Raw genomic sequence first — 7,424 nt, forward strand, 5'->3', positions numbered from 1 at the left:
TCTCATGGTCTGACCAACACTGCTATAGCTCTGTCACCTTTCACTGCAGATGGGATGTCTCATGGTCTGACCAACACTGCTATAGCTCTGTCACCTTTCACTGCAGATGGGATGTCTCATGGTCTGACCAACACTGCTATAGCTCTGTCACCTTTCACTGCAGATGGGATGTCTCATGGTCTGACCAACACTGCTATAGCTCTGTCACCTTTCACTGCAGATGGGATGTCTCATGGTCTGACCAACACTGCTATAGCTCTGTCACCTTTCACTGCAGATGGGATGTCTCATGGTCTGACCAACACTGCTATAGCTCTGTCACCTTTCACTGCAGATGGGATGTCTCATGGTCTGACCAACACTGCTATAGCTCTGTCACCTTTCACTGCAGATGGGATGTCTCATGGTCTGACCAACACTGCTATAGCTCTGTCACCTTTCACTGCAGATGGGATGTCTCATGGTCTGACCAACACTGCTATAGCTCTGTCACCTTTCACTGCAGATGGGATGTCTCATGGTCTGACCAACACTGCTATAGCTCTGTCACCTTTCACTGCAGATAGGATGTCTCATGGTCTGACCAACACTGCTATAGCTCTGTCACCTTTCACTGCAGATAGGATGTCTCATGGTCTGACCAACACTGCTATAGCTCTGTCACCTTTCACTGCAGATGTGCAACATCGGCGCATGTGGTGGATTGAGACGTATCCAATGACAAAAAACAGATACAGTTTCTCTCAAACTGATGGATTCTTATGGGGATTTGTTTATTATGCTAATTTTTCCCAGTGGGCGTGGACATGGACTCTGGGGGGTTAGGTTTGCAGCTGTTAGAATATGCGAGACCTTTATCCATCTGGATATCCTTTAAAACTTCCTCCAGGTTAATATGCGTCTCAATAAATCATGATTTCTCCTGTGAACATGATTCAATGTCTTCATATGTTCTTTGTTGGTTCGGTTGGTGTTTCTTTGAATCTGTATAAGATATTAGCCAATTAAATGTTTATACTCATTTTTTCCATATCATGTACGATTTCCATTATGACATGCTAGAGAGCTACTTACCCATAACACATCACTGGACTAGGGCTATAGCCTATGTCATATTTTCCTATGGTTTGAGGTGTCAGCATAACCTAACTACTGATTCCAGAACAGCTGTATTTGTTGCTGATAATGGGTTTAGATTAAGGCTGCAATAAGAATAACGGATCCAGAATCAGTAATAAACTGGAGTCAGCAGAACAATAAGTTGGGTGCAGACAGTCCAGTAGACAGTGGTAAGCCACTCTCCTGTGTGGCTGGGGAAGTGTTGTCGTTTTCTTTACCGCTGGAGTATGTGAAACTCTGGCTGACTCTGAAGCATGCATACTTTCAGCTTTGGAACACACACACACACACACACACACACACACACACACACACACACACACACACACACACACACACACACACACACACACACACACACACACACACACACACACACACACACACACACACACACACACACACACACACACACACACACAGAGAGACATGTAGGTAGAAAAACACATGAACACACACTCTCTGTCTCTCTCTGTGTCTTTCTGTCTCTGTCTCTCTGTCTCTCTCTCTGTGTGTCTGTTTCTCTCTCTCTGTGTCTCTCGCTCTCTCAGTGTCTCTGTCTCTCTCTCTCTGTCTGTCTCTCTCTGTCTGTGTGTGTGTCTGTGTCTCTCTCTCTCTCTCTCTCTCTGTCTCTCTGTGTGTCTGTTTCTCTCTCTCTGTCTACTGTCCCACTGCCAGGAGGGGATCCATGCCTTACATAGCACAGCGTTTAGACTGTCTCTGACACACATGCCTCACATTACTCCTGGCGTCTTCAGCCCTTCTACAAGGGAGACGTACGTGTGTGTGTCTGGCTGTCTGTCTGTGTACATTTGTGTGTGAGAGACGGTGCTTCTCCAATAGTATATTACAATTGTATAAATAGTACTACTTCCCAGTGTTTTAGATTACAGATATCTTAACCATCAGAAAGGCTTGCCAAATACCAAACAAGTTGGGCATACGCTGCATATACAGCTGTATGAAAATATTGCCACTTGCAGGTTTCATATTGACCAGCAGAGGGACCCAGTGGTCTAAATGAGAGTTTTGGCATTCATGTACTGTTAACATCCACTGCCATCAAGTCCGGGTGAGCCAATTCCCAGCATTTGGTGCCTTCTAATGATGATAGCAGCTAGCTAACGTGTCTGATGACAGAAATGAACACATTTGATGCTGTGTTGACAACCTTTTTGATTAGGGCTAAGTGACTCATTACAATGGAAGAGAATATAAATCCTTAGAGATGATAATAATTAGAGATCAGATTTAAATAATGTAGTGGGTAAATAGTGTAGTGGGTTGAAGTGAGGGGAAGAACAGGCAAACAGATTATAATAATTAGAGATCAGATTTAAATAATGTAGTGGGTAAATAGTGTAGTGGGTTGAAGTGAGGAGAAGAACAGGCAAACAGATTATTATAATTAGAGATCAGATTTAAATAATGTAGTGGGTTGAAGTGAGGGGAAGAACAGGAAAACAGATTAGAATAATTAGAGATCAGATTTAAATAATGTAGTGGGTTGAAGTGAGGGGAAGAACAGAAAAACAGATTAGAATAATTAGAGATCAGATTTAAATAATGTAGTGGGTTGAAGTGAGGGGAAGAACAGGAAAACAGATTATAATAATTAGAGATCAGATTTAAATAATGTAGTGGGTAAATAATGTAGTGGGTTGAAGTGAGGGGAAGAACAGGCAAACAGATTATAATAATTAGAGATCAGATTTAAATAATGTAGTGGGTTGAAGTGAGGGGAAGAACAGGCAAACAGATGCATGAGTACAAGTTCACATGTGCTGTAAAACAATCACCATGGAGACGGCCATTTAAGCGTGCGCTTCCAAACAAAAGCTGGCAATATCCTGGAACTAAAATGTCTGTGAGGAGATGGCACATGCCTCCATTTGGTGGACAACAGCCGTCCACGGCTACTCCTGACCAAATGGTGCAGTGAAATCCTTTAAAAAACACAGGTGAAAAGGCGGGAGTACAGTACATCATTGTAAGAGCATTAAAAACTCATTTGAAATTCTAAACAGCTTATTGTTGGATTCTAAATCTTGGCCATTAATACTTGTAATGGATTTATGAAGAATTTGTTCTGACAATAAATATATTGAAAGCATTTATTCAGCAATAGCCATTATGGTGCTACTTTCACTCCACCAAGGCTCCTATTTGTTACCCTGATACATAAACCCACTATAGCATCGGCACAGTATCAATTCCATCTGCAGTATTCTATGAAGGCTTATTATACAATATAAGCTCTGATCATTTTACCAGGGCAGATTCTAATTAAGAACACACGCCTAGAGTTGGGGGACTGCAACAGTATAATGTCAGTCTGTAGATGAGGAATTGTTTCTCCGTTGGTCGCAGCCAGGGGCCATTTTTAAAGTCCTGACAGTGAGAAGGAGAGCGGGAAGATAGCAAAGAGAAGACGAGAAGGTTTTGCACATGGACTCAGCCCGAGACCTGTCTTCAGAGTGAAGGCTCGTGGGAAATTACCTTCCCCTTATTATTTTTCGGTGAGGTACTTCTGAAGAAAGAGAAAGGCGGGAAGAAAGTGAGATGGAGGGAGGGATGGAGGGGTGAGTTTCTTTCCTTATTTCCTTCTGTCCTTTCTTTCCACCCGGGCAGCAGTTGTTAGAGGGTGAGAAGTCCCAGGTGAGAGGAGACCAGGAGAGGCTGACATCATGACAGGCCACTTCATCAAAGCTTTGGGATCGGAGGGCCAATTGGATACCTGCCCAGGGAGAGCCACTGTTCTCTCCGATATATGTGTGTATATATATACCGTATATATACCGGCCACGGCTCTGGTACCACATGCATTGTTGGAACTGGCCCGCTTTTTCCAGACTACGTCTATGAGGTCATGTTTTTCAGATACCCTAGACATCTCCATTTCTCGTCACAGAAAAATGAATACAAGGTTGACCCCCTCTTTTTCAGTGGACTTGATAGTTCATCCGTTGCCATGGACACGCTATTGAATATTTTTTTTCTTTACCTTTTTGAAAACGAGAAGTTTTTCTAAAGCTTATTTAAATGAGGATAACTAGTCACAGCACTGCTATTCTGCTGAAGTGCAATCAGGCACACATGTATGAATAGATTATTCAGAGGGATTGAATGAGAGGCTCGCATTCAGAGAAAGTCTGTCAAAATAGATAAGGGAGATTTCGGTCTCTACAGCTGTCGTGGATGGCAGTGGTACTGTGTCGTTTTGATCTTTAGATACTCCCAAGCACTGGGTTCATCATAATTGGCATAAATCATATTATGAACTGGAGCTTGAAAGACCATAAACAACATAGTTATTTACCAGCCAGTGACATCAATCTAGACCCAGTCCCTGTAACTAATAAACTGAGGCCCCACTGTTTGTTGTTCATATCCAGGTCAAGGGTTGTTCTCCCTCCATGGGTATCTACCACCCCATGTCAGATGTCAGTCATACTTGACAGACAGACCAGTCCAGCACCCTGTGCGGTGTTAGACATATTCGAATACCACAGCTGTTCTCAAGCCACTCGGATTGCGAGAGGGATGGAGAAAGAAAGACTGGCAGTTCTGATTCTGGAACAGCCACCACCCCCCCAGCTCCACAGCTTCCCAAATGCCCCAGGAAGATTACTGACTCTGGGTCTGTTCCAGCGTTCGCTCACTCCGTTCTGGCCGGTCTCTCCCTCATGGCTCCCACACATCCAGAATAACCATTAGAGGTGGAATCCAAGCCTAGATTACTCAAATCCTCCACTGCAGGGGTTAACTGTTTGGCATGTCGCGCCGCCGGCCAACGCTGATGATGTCACCGGGACCCAGTTGTCAGTGAGTGGACCCGGTGGATGATGTCACCGGCATGTCGTGAGCGGGTGACGGGCAGCTTGGTGTGTAGATGGCGGGGGACTTTTGTGTTCGCCGAGTGCCTAGACTGGTGTCTTGTCGTGTTGGAGGACACATGACACAGCTCTGTGCTGGGTTGATAGGTGTGTTCTCCTTCTCTCTCTCGCTTGTTGTTTATCAATGCATTCTCTCTGTCTCTCTTCCTTCTCTCTCTGTTTTTGTGTCAGTATGTCTCTGTTTCATATGTATATCACCATCTATGCCTCTCATAGCTCTCTTTCCCAGTACAAACCTTTCCCAGTACAAACCTGTTCATTTCTCTTTATTACTCTCTCTCTTTTTTTCTCTCTCTTTTCTCTCTCTCTCTCTCTCTATATATATCTATGTCTTTTCTCTCTCTCTCTCTATATATATATATATATATATATCTCTTCTCTCTCTCTCTCTCTCTCTCTCTCTCTCTCTCTCTCTGTATTCTCTGAGTGCTGGGTGAGTGTGTCCTCTGTGTGTCCTGTCACTGTGCTTCCTCTCTCATTGAGGGTGATGGCAGGGGCCATAGGCCCTCTATATAATAGCCCTCATACTTTCCCACTGGAGACCCCGCTGCTGCCGTCTCCTCCGCTTGAGAAATAGGCTGAGACAACACCCCCTCCCCTTCTCCTCTGTTTCCTCCAGCCCTGCCAACCCTAGTTCAGTGGGGAGCAGTACAACAAAATTGCGTTTGTGGTGGAGTCACTCGCCCAAGCTTCATAGAGATTAATGCCCAGACAGAGTGAGATGACATTTATGAGGCTGAAAGAGGAAGGGAAAGAAGAGAGGGAGAGAGGGAGAGGGAGGGTGGCACAATGTTCCATCAAATCTGCCCCCCAACCTTCCAACCAAACAGAACTATTGAAGAAGACGATGGAGGAGTGTGTGTGTGGGGGGTGTGTGAGTGTGTGTGTGTGTGTGTGTGTGTGTGTGTGTGTGTGTGTGGGGGGGGTAATGAAAATCTACGTGAAGACGAACTTGCCCCTGCATCAGAAAGAGCTTCACTTGCCCCCAGCGGCTCCCTCTGTGCTGGATTGGTAAATCCGATCGATGTGGGCGACTCCAGAGCTAATCAAGCGTTAACAAAACTTAATCGAGTCATTCGTCTCTGAACTGCCCATCCAGAGTAACCATGAATACAGAGTGACATAGCCTTCACACAGAGTGACATAGCCTTCACACAGAGTGACATAGCCTTCACACAGAGTGACATAGCCTTCACACAGAGTGACATAGCCTTCACACATAGTGGATCAGAGAGTGACATCTAGCCTTCACACAGAGTGATCAATGCACTTTCACACATAGTGGATCAGTTGGTAACTGCATCTACCAACACAGTCGTGTAACTGCACTTTTCCCCTGATGATCAAAGTTTCCCAATTGTAACTGCCCTTTTCTCCTGATGATCAATGTCAGTCTATAGTAACTGCCCTTTTCTCATGATGATCAATGTCAGTCTATAGTAACTGCCCTTTTCTCCTGATGATCAATGTCAGTCTATAGTAACTGCCCTTTTCTCCTGATGATCAATGTCAGTCTATAGTAACTGCCCTTTTCTCCTGATGATCAATGTCAGTCTATAGTAACTGCCCTTTTCTCCTGATGATCAATGTCAGTCTATAGTAACTGCCCTTTTCTCCTGATGATCAATGTCAGTCTATAGTAACTGCCCTTTTCTCCAGATGATCAATGTCAGTCTATAGTAACTGCCCTTTTCTCCTGATGATCAATGTCAGTCTATAGTAACTGCCCTTTTCTCCAGATGATCAATGTCAGTCTGCAGTAACTGCCCTTTTCTCCTGATGATGAATGTCAGTCTATAGTAACTGCCCTTTTCTCCAGATGATCAATGTCAGTCTATAGTAACTGCCCTTTTCTCCAGATGATCAATGTCAGTCTGCAGTAACTGCCCTTTTCTCCTGATGATCAATGTCAGTCTATAGTAACTGCCCTTTTCTCCAGATGATCAATGTCAGTCTATAGTAACTGCCCTTTTCTCCAGATGATCAATGTCAGTCTATAGTAACTGCCCTTTTCTCCAGATGATCAATGTCAGTCTATAGTAACTGCCCTTTTCTCCAGATGATCAATGTCAGTCTATAGTAACTTCCCTTTCTCCAGATGATCAATGTCAGTCTATAGTAACTGCCCTTTCCTCCTGATGATCAATGTCAGTCTATAGGGGGCTGAAGGCCACTTTTCTCCAGATGATGCATTTTAACACGGTCTACTACTGTACTTTTCTCCAGGGTGATGAATGTTATCAATAAGGTCCAAATTGGAATGGATTAAAGTGGAATTAAAGCATGTGAACAGCTTTCTCCTGGCCTGCAGCCCATCTGTCTTCCACAGGGCCTTGATCAATGAGGCTGAGATGCTGCAGGCGAGTACACCAGTAATCCTCGTTTGACACTAGGCCTGGCTGGGTGGCA

The sequence above is a fragment of the Oncorhynchus masou genome, chromosome 27 (genome assembly GCF_036934945.1).
Source record: "Oncorhynchus masou masou isolate Uvic2021 chromosome 27, UVic_Omas_1.1, whole genome shotgun sequence".
NCBI lineage: Eukaryota > Metazoa > Chordata > Actinopteri > Salmoniformes > Salmonidae > Oncorhynchus > Oncorhynchus masou.